Source organism: Nerophis lumbriciformis, linkage group LG29 (assembly GCF_033978685.3).
Source record: "Nerophis lumbriciformis linkage group LG29, RoL_Nlum_v2.1, whole genome shotgun sequence".
NCBI lineage: Eukaryota > Metazoa > Chordata > Actinopteri > Syngnathiformes > Syngnathidae > Nerophis > Nerophis lumbriciformis.
This window is the reverse complement of record NC_084576.2, coordinates 28,524-48,771: the sequence shown is the minus strand read 5'-3', so window position 1 is coordinate 48,771 and position 20,248 is coordinate 28,524. Positions and strand designations below refer to the sequence as shown.

At 42.2% G+C, this 20,248-nt stretch overlaps 1 long non-coding RNA gene across 1 annotated transcript; it reads left to right on the top strand.

Annotated features, from left to right (window-relative positions):
- Window positions 1–19,139: 19,139 nt before the first annotated feature.
- Window positions 19,140–19,706, top strand: LOC140676704 (uncharacterized). The gene is made up of 2 exons (XR_012048598.1): window positions 19,140–19,341; window positions 19,429–19,706. It is a non-coding gene; the product is annotated as an uncharacterized lncRNA (long non-coding RNA).
- The last annotated feature ends 542 nt before the right edge of the window (window positions 19,707–20,248 follow it).

Below are 20,248 nucleotides of genomic sequence, written 5' to 3'. Positions count from 1 at the left end.
ATGAGCTTTGGGTTATGACCGAAAGGACAAGATCACGGGTACAAGCGGCCGAAATGAGTTTCCTCCGCCGGGTGGCGGGGCTCTCCCTTAGAGATAGGGTGAGAAGCTCTGTCATCCGGGGGGAGCTCAAAGTAAAGCCGCTGCTCCTCCACATCAAGAGGAGCCAGATGAGGTGGTTCGGGCATCTGGTCAGGATGCCACCCGAGCGCCTCCCTAAGGAGGTGTTTAGGGCATGTCCGACCGGTAGGAGGCCACGAGGAAGACCCAGGACACGTTGGGAAGACTATGTCTCCCGGCTGGCCTGGGAACGCCTCGGGATCCCCCGGGAGGAGCTGGACGAAGTGGCTGGGGAGAGGGAAGTCTGGGCTTCCCTGCTTAGGCTGCTGCCCCCGCGACCCGACCTCGGATAAGCGGAAGAAGATGGATGGATGGATATATACACACACACACACACTTATATATATATATATATATATATATATATATATATATATATATATATATATATATATATATATATATATATATATATATATGAGGCCAAACGCAAAGCATTTTTGGCATACAAGAGATGTCCAAATGCTCAGTCACTTGCAACACTCAAGAGTACTCGTTGTTCCACACAGCGCATTGCCAGACAGTGTGCAAACAACTATTGGCAGCAGCTCTGCGAAGATATTCAGATGAGTGCTGAATCTGGTAACATCCGTGGCATGTACAACGGTATAAAGAAAGCAGTAGGACCTGCTGTAAAACGGACTACTCCAATTAAATCTCAGCTAGGGGAGAAGATTACCAATGGTGAAGAACAGATGGTCAGATGGGTTGAGCACTACTCAGAACTATACAGCCGTGAAACAACTGTCTCTGATGCTGCTCTAAATTATACGAAGGAGCTACCAATTATGAATGAACTCGACGAAGTGCCTACAATGGTAGAGCTTTGATTCACTTCCATCTGACAAAGCACCAGGTAACGATAACATTCCACCTGAAGCTATCAAGCAAGGGAAGCCTGCCCTGCTTAAACCGCTGTGCCAATTACTGTGTCTTTGCTGGGAGGAAGAAGGAGTACCTCAGGACATGCGTGATGCCACTATTGTGTCACTTTAGAAGAATAAAGTGACTGCAATAGCTATAGAGGAATTTCTCTCTTGAACATTGTTGGAAAGGTTTATGCACGCATAATCCTAAACAGGCTACAGATACTTGCAGATCGTATCTATCCTGAATCCCAATGTGGTTTCAGGGCTGGAAGATCGACGACCGACATGATATTTTCAGTCAGGCAGATTGAAGAGAAGAGTAGAGAACAAGGTCAACCTCTTTACATGATGTTCATAGATGTAACTAAGGCTTTCGATCTTGTCAGCAGGAAGGGCCTATTCAAGCTACTACAAAAGATTGGATGTCCTCCAAAACTACTCAGCATGTCGATTGCTTTCCATTCCAACATGAAGGGAACAGTCTTGTATGATGGATCTTGTTCGGACTCCTTCTCTATCAACAGTGGTGTTAAGCAGGGCAGCGTCTTAGCACCAACTCTTTTTGGAATATCCTTCTCTATACTCCTGTCCTACGCTTTTGACACATCCATTGAGGGTGTCTATCTACACACACGGTCTGACGGCAAATTGTTCAATCTGGCAAGATTACGTGCGAAAACCAAAAGGAGGTCAGTGTTAATCCGAGAGATGTTTTTTGCAGACGATGCTGCTCTTGTTGCCAACACCAAAGAAGCCTTACAATGTCTAAGTGACTGTTTTGCCAATGCTTGTGAACAGTTTGGACTTACAGTTAGCCTGCAGAAAACCAATGTCAGTGTTCAAGGTGCTGCAAATCCTGCTATCAAGATGAATGGTGTCACTTTAGAAGTAGTAGATCATTTTATATACCTAGGCTCGACAATCAGCAATAAACTCTCGCTTGATGTTGAACTTGACAGGAGGCTGGGAAAGGCAAATACCATCATGGCTAAACTAGCAAAGCGAGTATGGGAAAACAACGCTCTTACTCAACATACAAAGATCCGAGTGTATCAGGCCTGCGTTCTCAGCACTTTACTCTACGGAAGCGAGACCTGGACTACTTACATGAGACAAGAGCGTCGACTAAACGCTTTCCACATGCGGTGCATCAAACGTATCCTTGGTATTGGTTGGCAGGACTATATTCCACACAGTGTCATTCTTCAGCGTGCTAATATCCATAGCATGAACTCTCTTCTTAGCCAGCGCCGTCTTCGATGGCTGGGACATGTTCGGCGGATGGAGGACGGACGGCTGCCCAAGGACATTATGTATGGACAACTGGCTGCTGGTTCCAGACGTGTTGGCCGTCCCTTCCTCCGGTTCAAGGACGCATGCAAGAGAGATCTGAAGGCGTGTAATATTCCTCTAGACAGCTGGGAGATACAGGCGGAAAACCGAAATGTCTGGCATCAAGCGGTGAGACGGGGTATCGCAGAGGCTGATTTGAGGAGAGGCCAGCTCGCAGAGGAGAAGAGAGACAGGAGGAAACGTACTGCAAATACCATCGCACAGCAGGAGCGGGAGGAAGTCTCTACACATGTTTGCACTAAGTGCAACAGGGACTGTCACTCAAGAATTGGCTTGTACAGCCATGCTAGGCGTTGTCAACAAACATGAATGTACCGTATCAACAAAACATCAAGTTCTAATGTGAAAATTATAATTAAATATGGGCATTGTATAATTACAACACTCATTAAAACTGAAAAGTTATTACTAATATTTGACTAAAACAGGATGACAAAACGATTTAAATTTAAAAAAATAAATAAATAAACTTAATAATAATTAAAGTACCATTACAAAATTTAAAACATTTAAAATAAATTAAATAAAAAAATAAACATCAAATTGAAATAAGTGTCTGACACAAGAGCGTAAATTAGCATGGTCATCTGTGACTAATATATATATATATATATATATGTATATATATGTATATATATATATGTATATGTATATATATATATATATGTATATATATATATATATATATATGTGTGTATATATATATATATATATATATATATGTGTATATATATATATATATATATATATATATATATATATATATATATATATATATATATATATATATATATATACATACATAGCAGTCCACTTGTTTCTCTTTAGTAGTACTACTGTACTTTGGTAGTACTCCAGTCCACGTTGTTACATCGTTTACTTTCATGTCACTGTAGAAAAAGAAATATTGTAAAGAATGTCCGTCTTCTATTTTTATATGTTTGTTCTAACAGAACCAAAGTTGTCCAGTCTGTTGTCACCAAAATAAAATACGTTTCTAACTGTTTTTAATGAAAACACATTTTATAAAACGTCTTCATTTTATTCTTACACCAGCAAAAATAACTTTTTTTCTTTGCTTTCGTTGACAAATAACAAACAAGGTGTATTTTTGTTGTTGCTTTTTCTTTGCATTTTCACTGCAGGACAAGAACTCCCAAGATGAAGATTGAAGAAAAAACACATTTTAATGGTAATACTAGTAATAATAGTAGTAATAATATGCTAATGGGGAAAGTAAAAGCGTGGCTCGGGTGGTGGAGCAACTCGAGGGTTCCAGGTTCGATCCCCGCTTCTGCCATCTGAGTCACTGCCGATGTGTCCTTGGGCAAGGCACCTGCTTTCCCTTCACTTATTAACAGTAATCATAGTAATAAGTACTTAAAGGTAGAAAATGACTACTGTGTACAATAAAAACAATGTAATACTTATATATGCATGTTGAGAATACATGAATGAATGCTTAATTTCAAAGAATAAATAACAATAAACGTAATAAATAACAATGTGTGATCATTAAATATCTGAATGTAAATAAATGTTGATATTATGTAATAAAAAGAGAATGTTATAACTAAATGTATGTTTGATTTACATTTTGTACTTGAATGTTACGTAACAAATATGTGAATATACTGCAATTTAATAAAGAGTGTTAATTTTAGCAAGGTACTTGTGTTGATGTACTCCTACTTCCAAGCGACTTTGTCAAGTACTAGTAAAGGAAGAAATGATCAAGTACTTTTTGTGTGTTTTGGAGAAGTACACTTTTGGAGTGTTTACTTTTGTCCTGAGATGAAGATAAACGTCTGTCATTCTTCATGAAGACACATTATGAAAGTGAACATGACCAAAGTAGGCGTGTCCACAAAGAAAGAAGGAAGGGGGCGGAGCCTCTTTCATTTTGTGATGTTAAGTTCCTGTTCTACATGCGATGAGATGACGACTTGTCCAGGGTGTATCCCGCCTTTCGCCCGAATGCAGCTGAGATAGGCTTCAGCACCCCCCGCGACCCCAAAAGGGACAAGCGGTAGGAAATGGATGGAAGTTCCTGTTATAAGCTGTTATACAGTATATGCCTTGAGCTCTTATTTTGAAGGCCCTAAGAGCGGAAGTGGTGACACGTTGAGTGGAGCGGAGGTTTTTATATATGTCGCCTATACTGTATAAAAGTACAAAATAACAAACACGGAGGCTCCACTTTTACACGAGGACCAATTTATATCCTTCCTTTTAAAACCTCCACTCCACTCAACGTGTCACCACTTCCGCTCTTAGGGCCTTCAAAATAAGAGCTCAAGGCATATACTGTATAACAGCTTAAATGGTCAATGGTACTTACAACAGGAACTTAACATTACAAAGAGGCAAGCCCATAAAAATAGGCTACATTATTTTGTGGTTTTATACAGTATAGGCGACATATATAAACCCTCGGTTACATTTTTGTTGTTGTTGTTGTTGTTGTTGTTGTTGTTGTTGTTGTTGTTGTGTGTGTGGGGCTCTGTTTATTTGGGGGGAAAGGTTTATGTTTTTTGTTTTAACTGCCTGTGTTGTTTTTGCACTTATCCTGTTGCTGTGTTGAAACAAGGACGTTTGTTTTTGTAGGAGGGGTGGTATGTAACTTATTTTTACGGGCTTGCCTCTTTGTGATGTTAAATTCCTGTTATAAGCTGTTATACAGTATATGCCTTGAGCTCTTATTTTGAAGGCTCTAAGAGCGGAAAGGGTGACACGTTGGGTGAAGCGGAGGTTTTTGAAAGAAAGGAAATAAAGTGGTCCTCGTGTAAAACTAGAGCCTCCGTGTTTGTTATTTTGTAGTTTCATACAGTATAGGCGACATATATAAACCCTCGGTTACAATAACAAACACGGAGGCTCCAGTTTTACACGAGGACCACTTTATTTAAAACCTTTTTTTATATAAACCTTTATTTATAAATTTCAACATTAACAAACAGTTGAAAATAATAATCAAAGTAAATACAAAAACAGTACAAAGCAGCGCCAGGGGGTTGTAAATTCAAAGTAACTTAAATAGAATACTTTATTTAGAACCTTTCTCTGTTTGCATCACGCAAGTGACGTCAATGTCCGGCCCTCGAGAGCCATATACCACACCGTGATTGGTAGATTCCTTCAGCTCCGCACACAACGCTGTCAAGCGCCATTCATGTAAAACTCGCACTAACATTACACTTTCCTATTAAGGTGAGGGCCGCAAAATAACGTCTCGGTCTAATATATGTATATATATATATATATATATATATATATATATATATATATATATATATATATATATATATATGTGTGTGTCAGAAGTGCTACTGACACTTTGGTTATATTTGCTTTTACTGTGTTTGAAATCACTTCCTGTCCTGGTGCTCTTGTTTTGTTACTGTTTCCTGTTTGCTCTCTGTCTTTTACGGCACTTTTACTATCTGCTCCGTGTCTACAGCTGTGAGCACACCTGTTGCTCGTTTAATTAGTTCTATTTAGTTCCACCCGAGTTCCTCCTTCGGCGCTTCATCATTATTCTTTTGTGACGGATGTGGATCGGACGGGTTTTGTTCACAGTGAGTTATACTTTGGTCTTTTTCACTTGCTTTCTACTGTTTGTGTTGATGCTTTCTATCATGTGCTTTCTATTGATGATTGATTGAAAAGACGGTTTTTTTATTCACAGTGACTCATACTTTGGTCTTTTTCGCTTGCTTTCTACTGTATGTGTTGATGCTTTCTATTGATTGATTGATTGAAACTGTTATTAGTAGATTGTACAGTTAAGTACATATTCCGTACAATTGACCACTAAATGGTAACACCCTGATAAGTTTTTCAACTTGTTTAAGTCGGGGTCCACGTAATCAATTCATGGCACAAATATATATGTACTATCATCATAATACAGTCATCGCACAAGTTAATCAGAGTATATACATTGAATGATTTACAATCCGGGGGGTGGGATGAGGAGAACATAGTGAGTTCAGATAGCATAAGAACAACAATTATATACATTAGAAATCCGTTTGATTAACATTTGGTTATTTAGGATCCGTGGAGGTGTAAGGGGGAGGGTGTTAGTCAAGGGTTGCTTCTATCTTGTGCTTAGCTGCTTTAATTAGGCTGACCATATTGTGAAATCCCAAAAAGAGGACACGTATATGCGTGCCAAGGCCGGGACTAGGTGAACATTTGCCAATACTTGAACTTGCTTTATAAATATTTATTTAAATACAGCAGTTTTCTCCTCTGACAGCAGTGTTTGCACTAGGAATTTTCAAAATGGGGTCCCACAGTACATTTTTGGGGTCCGACTTTTTTGTAAGCCTTTTAAAAAAACAAACAAACAAAAAACTTATGAATTATGGTATATCTCTTCTATATTGTGTTTTGGATAAAAGTTGTCATAAACGTTACTTCATTAAGAAAAAAAAAGAAAACAAATGTGTATGCATATGTGAATGTATTCAGTTATAAACATTCATTCACTTCTTTCCTTCATGGATCTAAACTTTACCGCTGCTGCTAGTTTTTTCTATGTTTTTATTTAATATGTTGTAGGTGTCGTCATGTCCGCTTTTTGTGCCGGCCCAGTCACGTTATGACATCTACGGCTTTTGGAGCTCAGTGCACCAACTGCACACACAAGGAGACTATTATATATGTCTCTGTTATCCATAGGTTTATCTATAACCCATAAAGTAGGAAGGCACGGAGCTATTTCTCAGCGTGTGTTTATTCCAGCCGGCACGTTAACACACTGACACAACATCCAGATTCCCATCATGCATTGCTTCAAAAGTACGGCAAGTAGTGATGTCCAAACAAAGACTGACAGAATAGAACGAGGATGGACAATTCAACCCTGAACTCACTCCTTTCCCGCAAATTAAATTTCACCTATGCTCCTTCAAAGGCTGTGCTACTGGCTGCAAAGCATTGCACTTTCAAATACAACAATGAGTAGAGTGTGTGTGTGTATATGTATGTATATATAAGAAATACTTGAATTTGCACTGAAATTCAAGTATTTCTTTTATGTATAAGAAATACTTGAATTTGCACTGAAATTCAAGTATTTATTTTATTTATATATATATACACAAAATATATACTTGAATTTCAATGCAAATTCAAGTATTCCTTATACATATAATAATAATAATAATAATAATAATAATATTTTTAATATAATATACATATATACATACACAACACTCCTACTCATTGTTGTATTTGAAAGTGCAATGCTTTGCAGCCAGTAGCACAGCCTTTGAAGTAGCATAGGTGAAATTTAATTTGCAGGAAAGGAGTGAGTTCAGGGTTGAATTGTCCATCCTTGTTCTATTCTGTCAGTCTTTGTTTGGACATCACTACTTGCCGTACTTTTGAAGCAATGCATGATGGGAATCTGGATGTTGTGTCAGTGTGTTAACGTGCCGGCTGGAATAAACACACACTGAGAAATAGCTCCGTGCCTTCCTACTTTATGGGTTATAGATAAACCTATGGATAACAGAGACATATATAATAGTCTCCTTCTTGTGTGTGCAGTTGGTGCACTGAGCTCCAAAAGCCGTAGATGTTATAACGTGACGAGGCCGGCACGAAAAGCGGACGTGACGACAGGCTGTCCTCACTCAGGGCCGGATGGAAATTTGTGAGAATGGTTGTTCCGGGAGAAGCACTGAAATTCAAGTATTTCTTATGTGTATATGTGTATGTAGATGTACACATAAGAAATACTTGAATTTCAGTGCTTCTCCCGGAACAACCATTCTCCCGAATTTCTCTCGATTTCCAGCCGGGCTTGAGTGAGGACAGCCTGTCATGTCCGCTTTTTGTGCCGGCCCAGTCACGTTATAACATCTACGGCTTTTGGAGCTCAGTGCACCAACTGCACACACAAGAAGGAGACTATTATGTATGTCTCTGTTATCTATAGGTTTATCTATAACCCATAAAGTAGGCAGGCACGGAGATATTTCTCAGCGTGTGTTTATTCCAGCCGGCACGTTAACACACTGACACAACATCCAGATTCCCATCATGCATTGCTTCAAAAGTACGGCAAGTAGTGATGTCCAAACAAAGACTGACAGAATAGAACGAGGATGGACAATTCAACCCTGAACTCACTCCTTTCCCGCAAATTAAATTTCACCTATGATCCTTCAAAGGCTGTGCTACTGGCTGCAAAGCATTGCACTTTCAAATACAACAATGAGTAGTGTTTGTGTGTGTGTGTGTATATATATGTATGTGTATATATAAGAAATACTTGAATTTGCACTGAAATTCAAGTATTTCTTTTATTATATATAAGAAATACTTGAATTTGCACTGAAATTCAAGTATTTATTTTATTTATATATATATACACAAAAGATATACTTGAATTTCAATGCAAATTCAAGTATTCCTTATACATATAATAATTAATATAATTTACATATATATACATACACAACACTCCTCTACTCATTGTTGTATTTTAAAGTGCAAAGCTTTGCAGCCAGTAGCACAGCCTTTGAAGTAGCATAGATGAAATTTAATTTGCGGGAAAGGAGTGAGTTTAGGGTTGAATTGTCCATCCTCGTTCTATTGTCAGTCTTTGTTTGGACATCACTACTTGCCGTACTTTTGAAGCAATGCATGATGGGAATCTGGATGTTGTGTCAGTGTGTTAACGTGCCGGCTGGAATAAACACACGCTGGGAAATATCTCCGTGCCTGCCTACTTTATGGGTTATAGATAAACCTATGGATAACAGACATATATAATAGTCTCCTTCTTGTGTGTGCAGTTGGTGCACTGAGCTCCAAAAGCCGTAGATGTTATAACGTGACGAGGCCGGCACAAAAAGCGGACGTGACGACAGGCTGTCCTCACTCAGGGCCGGATGGAAATTCGGGAGAATGGTTGTTCCGGGAGAAGCACTGAAATTAAAGTGTTTCTTATGTGTGTATGTAATAATAACTGGGATTTATATAGCGCTTTTCTAAGTACCCAAAGTCGCTTTACATGTAGAACCCATCATTCGTTCACACCTGGTGGTGGTAAGCTACTTTCATAGCCACAGCTGCCCTGGGGTAGACTGACGGAAGCGTGGCTGCAATTTGCGCCAACGGCCCCTCCGACCACCACCTGTCATTCAATTCACCGGTGTGAGTGGCACCGGGGGCAAAGGGTGAAGTGTCCCGCCCAAGGACACAACGGCAGCGATTTTTGGATGGTAAGAGGCGGGGAGCGAACCTGCAACCCTCAGGTTTCTGGCACGGTTGCTCTACCCACTACGCCATGCCGCCCCTCTCGTGTGTAGATGTACACATAAGAAATACTTGAATTTCAGTGCAAATTCAGGTATTTCTATGTATACATTTCATATATATATATATATATATATATATATATATATATATATATATATATATATATATATATATATATATATATATATATATATATATATATATATATATATAGCCCTGCGATGAGGTGGCGACTTGTCCAGGGTGTACGCCGCCTTCCGCCCGATTGTAGCTGAGATAGGCTCCAGCGACCCCAAAGGGAATAAGCGGTAGAAAATGGATGTATATATATATATAGAAATTCTTGAATATCAGTGCAAATTCAGGTATTTCGATATATATATATTTGTTATATATAGAAATTCTTGAATATCAGTGCAGATTCAAGTATTTCTATATACATACATTTCTTATGTGTGTGTGTGGGAAAAAAAATCACAAGACTACTTCATCTCTACAGGCCTGTTTCATGAGGGGTTCCCTCAATCAGGAGATTTTAATGGGAGCATTCACATACCATGGTTTATATAGGGCACAGAGTGGGTGGGTACAGGCTGGCGTAGGGGCGTGGTGATTGGCTCAAGTGTTACCTAGGAGGTGTTTCCGTCTGTGGCGGCATGCTGTTACAATTTCGCTGCGCTTGTTGAGGGATGACAGGTCTGGACGGTAAATAATAAACAGTTTCTCTTTCAAGCATAGGTTGCATCTTTTATTACCACTATTGTAAGGTGTGCTGGATGCAAGAATTTGCCATGTTATTAAATATTCAACATTATTGTCTTTGAGGTCCCGAATGTGTTTGCTGAGTTCTGTGGTATTCCGCAGGTTTTAGTTCCTGAAAGAAGCCTTGTGATTGTTCCATCTGGTTTTAAACTCTCCCTCGGTTAATCCTACATATGTGTCGGATGTGTTAATGTCCTTGCGTGTTACCTTAGATTGGTAAACAACTGATGTTTGTAAGCACCCCCCGTTGAGAGGGCAATCAGGTTTCTTGCGGCAGTTGCAGCCTTTGTTGGTTTTGGGGTCGCTCTGTCCGGGGGCCGACGGCTCATTTGCAATTGTTTTGTTGTGGTTTGAGATCATTTGTCGTATATTGTTCATACAGCTGTAGCTCAATTTAATGTTGTTCTTGTTGAATACTTTTCTTAGGGTGTTGCCTTTGGGGAAGTGTTTGTCAATCAGATTGAGGAATTTGTGGCCAATTTTAGTTGAAACGTTTTTGCTGTATGGGGGGTTGTACCAGATGATGTTTCGTTTTCTGTTCTTTTTTGGTTGGTTTCCTGGCGTGGGTTCATAGGTGAGGGTGAAATTGTATCCGCTTTCATCAAGGGCTTTTTGGTACGGGGGGTTGCTTGGTCAAATTCAGCTTTGCTAGATGATAGCCTTTTATTAATTCCGGTAGGTATTCTTTTCGTGGTGGTGGGTGGGTGGTTGCTGTCATGGTGCACATATTGGAGTGTTGTGTTGGATTTCGTGAATGGTTGGTAGCTGTTATTTCTCAGGTTGAAAGTGACGTCGAGGAAGGTGACTGTGTGCTTGTTGGCTTCAATCGTGATCCGTAGGCCGTTCTCTTTTGAAAATTTGGCATATGCGCTTCTTGGTATTCTCGCTGCTCCTTAGCGAGGCGCGACACACTGCCAGTCCGTCATCACGGTAAATACCAAGGTTCAGGTTGAGGCTAGCGAGCTGGGAGAGGAGGAAACTCCCAACGAGTTCACATGTTTCTGCTCCGTCAAAACTTCCCATAGTGACGTCAAATGTTGAATTGTTCTTTTTTTGCCATGGTGTACTGTTGTGGATGAGTATGGAGTTTTTTGCGTGGATGATGTTTCTTTCGTTGCCTGTGATTGAGGCGAAGTCTAGTGCTTGAGTCAGTAGGTCTTGCGTGATGGAAGGGTAAAATTCTTCGATATCGAAGGAGATAAAGTTGTGCTGTTTGTCTTGGATGTTGTTGAACCATTTGATTACTGCTGCTGTATTTCTCCATTGGTTGAGTGGTGTTTTGTCCTTGATTTTTGTGTTGACTCTGTCCAGGATTATTTTGCTGATTTTTCCTATTTCAGATTTAGTTGGGTTTATTAGTCTGCATGTTGGGTTATTTGCGAAGTTGGGTTTGTGGTCCTTCAATGTGATGAAGGCTTCCTTGTTGGCTGTGGCGTCCACCCTGTCCTCAATGTCCAGTTCAGCCGCGATCCTTTTATTTTCCAGGTGGATGTTCTGTAAAGTGTTGGGTTGTGCTTTTTTGTATGATTTGGTGATGCTTCTGTCCAGTAAGGTGTTATGTTCTGGTATGTCCATTCTGTAGAAGTTTGTGGTTTTATCGGCAGCTATGATGAGGTTGTTTACTTTCTTGATGCGCTCCTTGTCATTTTTCAGCTTGGTGAGGAGTGGGTTGCGGACTGGCTTGAATTTGACTGATTGTATCATTTTGAGCATGTCGTTCTCAAAATCCTTTAGTTCCTCAACTGTGGGTGGGTTCTTGGTAGATTTGAATCCGTAAGTTTTCTTTTGCGTTCCTTTTGTTTCAGGGTGCAGGAAAAAATGTGCTTTCCACCGCATCCTTCTTAGGAAGTGTTCCGTCTTTTCTATGAGCCTTAGCGTGCGTGTGCGTGTGTGTGTGTATATATTCTTGAATATCAGTGCAAATTCAGGTATTTATATATATATATATATATATATTCATTCTTGAATATCAGTGCAAATTCAGGTATTTCTATATATATATATTCATTCTTGAATATCAGTGCAAATTCAGGTATTTCTATATATATATATATATATATATATATATTCATTCTTGAATATCAGTGCAAATTCAGGTATTTCTATATATATATATTCATTCTTGAATATCAGTGCAAATTCAGGTATTTCTATATATATCATATATATATATTCATTCTTGAATTTCAGTGCAAATTCAGGTATTTCTATATATATCATACATATATATTCTTGAATTTCAGTGCAAATTCAGATATTTCTATATAAATCATATATGTATATATATATTCATTCTTGAATTTCAGTGCAAATTCAGATAGTTCTATATATATCATATATATGTATTCATTCTTGAATTTCAGTGCAAATTCAGATAGTTCTATATATATATCATATATATATATTCATTCTTGAATTTCAGTGCAAATTCAGATATTTCTATATATATATATATTCTTGAATTTCAGTGCAAATTCAGATATTTCTATATATATCATATATATATTCATTCTTGAATTTCAGTGCAAATTCAGATATTTCTATATATATCATATATATATATTCATTCTTGAATTTCAGTGCAAATTCAGGTATTTATATAAATACATTTGTTATATATATATTCATTCTTGAATTTCAGTGCAAATTCAGGTATTTCTATATATACATTTGTTATATATATATTCATTCTTGAATTTCAGTGCAAATTCAGGTATTTCTATATATACATTTGTTATATATATATTCATTCTTGAATTTCAGTGCAAATTCAGGTATTTCTATATATACATTTGTTATATATATATATATATATTCATTCTTGAATTTCAGTGCAAATTCAGGTATTTCTATATATACACTTGTTATATATATATTCATTCTTGAATTTCAGTGCAAATTTAGGTATTTCTATATATATACATTTGTTATATATATATATTCATTCTTGAATTTCAGTGCAAATTCAGGTATTTCTATATATACATTTGTTATATATATTCATTCTTGAATTTCAGTGGAAATTCAAGTATTTCTATATATACATTTGTTATATATAGAAATTCTTAAATTTCAGTGCAAATTCAAGTATTTCTATATATACATTTCTTTTATGTGTGTGTGTGTGTGTCTTGTATATCTAGAAATTCTTGAATTACAGTGCAAATTCAAGAGTGTGTGTATATATGTATGTATTTGTGTATTGATAGAGAAATACTTGAATTTGCACTAAATTAAAAAATGTTTGTGTGTGTATATAGAAATACTTGAATTTGCACTGAAATTCAAGTATTGTTTGTCTGGCCGGCTGGGAGGCCTTTGTATGTTTGTTTGTTTGGAAGGCTGGGAAGCCTTTGTTTGTTTGGCCGGCTGGGAAGCCTTGGTTTGGCCGGCTGGGAAGCCTTGGTTTGGCCGGCTGGGAAGCCTTGGTTTGGCCGGCTGGGAAGCCTTGGTTTGGCCGGCTGGGAAGCCTTGGTTTGGCCGGCTGGGAAGCCTTGGTTTGGCCGGCTGGGAAGCCTTGGTTTGGCCGGCTGGGAGGCTTTGGTTTGTTTGTTTGGCCGGCTGGGAGGCTTTGGTTTGTTTGTTTGGCCGGCTGGGAGGCTTTGGTTTGTTTGTTTGGCCGGCTGGGAGGCTTTGGTTTGTTTGTTTGGCCGGCTGGGAGGCTTTGGTTTGTTTGGCCGGCTGGGAGGCCTTGGTTTGTTTGTTTGGCCGACTGGGAGGCCTTGGTTTGTTTGTTTGGCCGACTGGGAGGCCTTGGTTTGTTTGTTTGGCCGACTGGGAGGCCTTGGTTTGTTTGTTTGGCCGGCCGTCTGTTTTGGCCTTTTTTGTGTTTGGCCGGCCGTCTGTTTTGGCCTTTTTTGTGTTTGGCCGACTGGGAGACTTTTCTTTGGCTGGCTGGGAGACTTTTCTTTGGCTGGCTGGGAGGCCTTTTTTGTGTTTGGCCTTTTTTGTGTTTGGCCGGCTGTCTGTTTTGGCCTTTTTTGTGTTTGGCCGGCCGTCTGTTTTGGCCTTTTTTGTGTTTGGCCGACTGGGACACTTTTCTTTGGCTGGCTGGGAGACTTTTCTTTGGCTGGCTGGGAGGCCTTTGTTTGTTTGATCGGCTGGGAAGCCTTTGTTTGTTTGGCCGGCTGGGAAGCCTTTGTTTGTTTGGCCGGCTGGGAAGCCTTTGTTTGTTTGGCGGGCTGGGAAGCCTTGGTTTGTTTGTTTGGCGGGCTGGGAAGCCTTGGTTTGTTTGTTTGGCCGGCTGGGAAGCCTTGGTTTGTTTGTTTGGCCGGCTGGGAGGCTTTGGTTTGTTTGTTTGGCCGGCTGGGAGGCTTTGGTTTGTTTGTTTGGCCGACTGGGAGGCCTTGGTTTGTTTGGCCGACTGGGAGGCCTTGGTTTGTTTGGCCGACTGGGAGGCCTTGGTTTGTTTGGCCGACTGGGAGGCCTTGGTTTGTTTGGCCGACTGGGAGGCCTTGGTTTGTTTGGCCGACTGGGAGGCCTTGGTTTGTTTGGCCGACTGGGAGGCCTTGGTTTGTTTGTTTGGCCGACTGGGAGGCCTTGGTTTGTTTGTTTGGCCGACTGGGAGGCCTTGGTTTGTTTGTTTGGCCGACTGGGAGGCTTTGGTTTGTTTGTTTGGCCGACTGGGAGGCTTTGGTTTGTTTGTTTGGCCGACTGGGTGGCCTTGGTTGGTTTGTTTGGCCGACTGGGAGGCCTTGGTTGGTTTGTTTGGCCGACTGGGAGGCCTTGGTTTGTTTGTTTGGCCGACTGGGAGGCCTTGGTTTGTTTGTTTGGCCGACTGGGAGGCCTTGGTTTGTTTGTTTGGCCGTCTGTTTTGGCCTTTTTTGTGTTTGGCCTTTTTTGTGTTTGGCCGGCTCGGAGACTTTTCTTTGGCTGGCTGGGAGACTTTTCTTTGGCTGGCTGGGAGGCCTTTGTTTGTTTGACCGGCTGGGAGGCCTTTGTTTGTTGGACAGGCTGCGAGGCCTTTGTTTAGTTTTTGTTTGGCCGTCTGTTTTGGCCTTTTTTGTGTTTGTTTGGCCGTCTGGGAGGCCTTTTGTGTGTTTGTTTGGCCGTCTGTTTTGGCCTTTTGTGTGTTTGTTTGGCCGGCTGGGAGGCCTTTTGTGTGTTTGTTTGGCCGGCTGGGAGGCCTTGGTTTGTTTGTTTGGCCGACTGGGAGGCCTTGGTTTGTTTGTTTGGCCGTCTGGGAGGCCTTGGTTTGTTTGTTTGGCCGTCTGGGAGGCCTTGGTTTGTTTGTTTGGCCGTCTGGGAGGCCTTGGTTTGTTTGTTTGGCCGACTGGGAGGCCTTGGTTTGTTTGTTTGGCCGACTGGGAGGCCTTGGTTTGTTTGTTTGTTTGGCCGACTGGGAGGCCTTGGTTTGTTTGTTTGGCCGTCTGTTTTGGCCTTTTTTGTGTTTGGCCGGCCGTCTGTTTTGGCCTTTTTTGTGTTTGGCCGACTGGGAGACTTTTCTTTGGCTGGCTGGGAGGCCTTTGTTTGTTTGACCGGCTGGGAAGCCTTTGTTTGTTTGGCCGGCTGGGAAGCCTTTGTTTGTTTGCCTGGCTGGGAGGCCTTTGTTTGTTTGGCCGGCTGGGAAGCCTTTGTTTGGCCGGCTGGGAAGCCTTTGTTTGTTTGGCCGGCTGGGAAGCCTTTGTTTGGCTGGCCGGCTGGGAAGCCTTGGTTTGTTTGTTTGGCGGGCTGGGAAGCCTTGGTTTGTTTGTTTGGCGGGCTGGGAAGCCTTGGTTTGTTTGGCCGGCTGGGAGGCTTTGGTTTGTTTGTTTGGCCGACTGGGAGGCTTTGGTTTGTTTGTTTTGGCTGACTGGGAGGCTTTGGTTTGTTTGTTTGGCCGACTGGGAGGCTTTGGTTTGTTTGTTTGGCCGACTGGGAGGCCTTGGTTTGTTTGGCCGACTGGGAGGCCTTGGTTTGTTTGTTTGGCCGACTGGGAGGCCTTGGTTTGTTTGTTTGGCCGACTGGGAGGCCTTGGTTTGTTTGTTTGGCCGACTGGGAGGCCTTGGTTTGTTTGTTTGGCCGACTGGGAGGCCTTGGTTTGTTTGTTTGGCCGACTGGGAGGCCTTGGTTTGTTTGGCCGACTGGGAGGCCTTGGTTTGTTTGTTTGGCCGACTGGGAGGCCTTGGTTTGTTTGTTTGGCCGACTGGGAGGCCTTTTTTGTGTTTGGCCGGCCGTCTGTTTTGGCCTTTTTTGTGTTTGGCCGACTGGGAGACTTTTCTTTGGCTGGCTGGGAGACTTTTCTTTGGCTGGCTGGGAGGCCTTTGTTTGTTTGACCAGCTGGGAGGCCTTTTTTGTGTTTGTTTGGCCGTCTGTTTTGGCCTTTTTTGTGTTTGGCCTTTTTTGTGTTTCGCCGGCTGTCTGTTTTGGCCTTTTTTGTGTTTGGCCGACTGGGAGACTTTTCTTTGGCTGGCTGGGAGACTTTTCTTTGGCTGGCTGGGAGGCCTTTGTTTGGCCGGCTGGGAAGCCTTTGTTTGGCCGGCTGGGAAGCCTTTGTTTGTTTGGCCGGCTGGTAAGCCTTTGTTTGTTTGGCGGGCTGGGAGGCTTTGGTTTGTTTGTTTGGCCGACTGGGAGGCTTTGGTTTGTTTGTTTGGCCGACTGGGAGGCTTTGGTTTGTTTGTTTGGCCGACTGGGAGGCCTTGGTTTGTTTGGCCGACTGGGAGGCCTTGGTTTGTTTGGCCGACTGGGAGGCCTTGGTTTGTTTGGCCGACTGGGAGGCCTTGGTTTGTTTGGCCGACTGGGAGGCCTTGGTTTGTTTGGCCGACTGGGAGGCCTTGGTTTGTTTGTTTGGCCGACTGGGTGGCCTTGGTTTGTTTGGCCGACTGGGAGGCCTTGGTTTGTTTGGCCGACTGGGAGGCCTTGGTTTGTTTGTTTGGCTGACTGGGAGGCCTTGGTTTGTTTGTTTGGCCGACTGGGAGGCCTTGGTTTGTTTGTTTGGCCGACTGGGAGGCCTTGGTTTGTTTGTTTGGCCGACTGGGAGGCCTTGGTTTGTTTGTTTGGCCGACTGGGAGGCCTTGGTTTGTTTGTTTGGCCGACTGGGAGGCCTTGGTTTGTTTGTTTGGCCGACTGGGAGGCCTTGGTTTGTTTGTTTGGCCGACTGGGAGGCCTTGGTTTGTTTGTTTGGCCGACTGGGAGGCCTTGGTTTGTTTGTTTGGCCGACTGGGAGGCCTTGGTTTGTTTGTTTGGCCGACTGGGAGGCCTTGGTTTGTTTGTTTGGCCGACTGGGAGGCCTTGGTTTGTTTGGCCGACTGGGAGGCCTTGGTTTGTTTGGCCGACTGGGAGGCCTTGGTTTGTTTGGCCGACTGGGAGGCCTTGGTTTGTTTGTTTGGCCGACTGGGAGGCCTTGGTTTGTTTGTTTGGCCGACTGGGAGGCCTTGGTTTGTTTGTTTGGCCGACTGGGAGGCCTTGGTTTGTTTGTTTGGCCGACTGGGAGGCCTTGGTTTGTTTGTTTGGCCGACTGGGAGGCCTTTTTTGTGTTTGTTTGGCCGTCTGTTTTGGCTTTTTGTGTGTTTGTTTGGCCGTCTGTTTTGGCCTTTTGTGTGTTTGTTTGGCCGGCTGGGAGGCCTTTGTTTGGGAGGCCTTTGTTTGGCTGTTTGGGAGGCCTTTGTTTGGCCGGCTGGGAGGCCAAACAAAGGCCAATTTTGGGGGCGTCTGGTCAGCTACAAAATAAGGTCAATATTGTATTTAATTTGTCTCCTCATGGTTTGTCATCTACAAGGTCTCTATTGGGGGGGTCCCCCTCTACAAGGTCAATTTTGAGGGGGTCTGGTCATCTACAATACAAGGTTCATTTTGGGGGGCTCTGGTCATCTACAAAATAAGGTCAATATTGTTTTTATTTGTGTCATGGTTTTTGTCATCTACAAGGTCTCAATTGGGGGGTCCCCCTCTACAAGGTCAATTTTGGGGGGTCTGGTCATCTACAATACAAGGTCAATTTTGGGGGGGGTTTGGTCATCTACAATACAAGGTAAAAAAAAATTTTTGGGGGGGGTGTCTGGTCATCTACAATACCAGGTCAATATTGTATTTAATTTGTGTCCTCATGGTTTTTGTCATCTACAAGGTCAAAATTGGGGGGTCTGGTCATCTACAATACAAGGTCAATTTTGGGGGAGGTCAGGTCATCTACAATACAAGGTTAATTTTTTTTGGGGGGGGTCTGGTAATCTTCAATACAAGGTCAATTTTGGGGGCGTCTGGTCAGCTACAAAATAAGGTCAATATTGTATTTAATTTGTCTCCTCATGGTTTGTCATCTACAAGGTCTCTATTGGGGGGGTCCCCCTCTACAAGGTCAATTTTTGGGGGGTCTGGTCATCTACAATACAATGTCAATTTTGGGGGGGTCTGGTCATCTACAAAATAAGGTCAATATTGTATTTGTGTCCTCATGGTTTTTGTCATCTACAAGGTCTCTATTGGGGGTCCCCCTCTACAAGGTCAATTTTGGGGGGGGGGGTCTGGTCATCTACAATACAAGGTCAATTTTGGGGGGGGGTTTGGTCATCTACAATACAAGGTCTATTTTATGTGGGGGGGGGGGGGGGGTGTCTGGTCATCTACAATACAAGGTCAATGTTGTATTTAATTTGTGTCCTCATAGTTTTTGTCATCTACAAGGTCAAAATTGGGGGGTCTGGTCATCTACAATACAAGGTCAATATTGGGGGGTTTGGTCATCTACAAGGTCTATTGCCCCCCTCCTCCCCCCCCCTTACAAGGTCAATATTGGTTTATCATTCTTACACCATGCACCGCTACAACATTACACAACTCTTACACAATGGGTCACACTCCTGCTGCCTCTCCTCCTGCTGTGCACACTTTTGAGCGTACCATGGGGCACACCAACGGGGGTTCCCTCTCGGCTGCGGGCGTGCCTCCGCAAGAGATCTGCAATCAACACACCTGCCCGTGATGAGCGACCAGCCTTCATAAGCCAGCGGGTGCCAGAACGTAGCTTCTCCTACCCAGTACAGTAAGCCAACACATCTCCAGCCTTCTCTCTCTCCCTGTGTTCCCTTCCCGTCGTGTTCACCGTCTCTCGTGTTGTGTCGTCCTCCAGCTTCCTCGTCGTCGAGCTGTGTATCTCGTCTACCTGGACCCCCTTTGGATTCCCCCTTGCCTTCCTGGACTAAGACCTCGCTCCTGTCCTTGACCATCCGCCTGCCCTCTGATGTCCGAGCCTGCTTTTCTGCCTCGATCTCAACACGCACACTCAACACCCTCTGGTGACCACGCTCAGATAATACTTGCACATAGTCACACTACATCTCTTTTAAGCTAATCACACACTGCACTCACATACTGAGCTGTCAATAAACACGCTGACAGCTAACGACATCATCGCCTCTCTGCAGTCTTCTTCTCCCGCTGTCTCGTCACACATATATTCTTTCATTCATGTGTTCATTCATTCATGTGTTATCATTACTACACCATGCACCGCAATAACACTACACAACTCTTACACACTGTTATCTATGTATTTATTGATTCATTCGTGTTACTAATTTATCATTCTTACACCATGCACTGCAACAACAATAACCAACTCTCACACAATGTTATTCGTTCATTACATTATTCATAATCAATCAATCAAAGTTCATTATATAGCCCTAAATCACGAGTGTCTCAAAGGGCTGCACACGCCACAACGACATCCTGGGCTCAGATCCCACATCAGGGCAAGAAAAAAACTCAACCCAATGGGATGACAATGAGAAACCTCGGAGGATAATGTTTATTATTATTAGCCTTTATTTAACTAGGTAAAATCCCATTGAGATCAAAGATCTCTTTTCCAAGGGAGACCTGGCCAAGAGAGCAGCAGCAAGGTTGCAATGGAAGTCGAGTGGATCTAGCATAAAATTGTGAGTGTC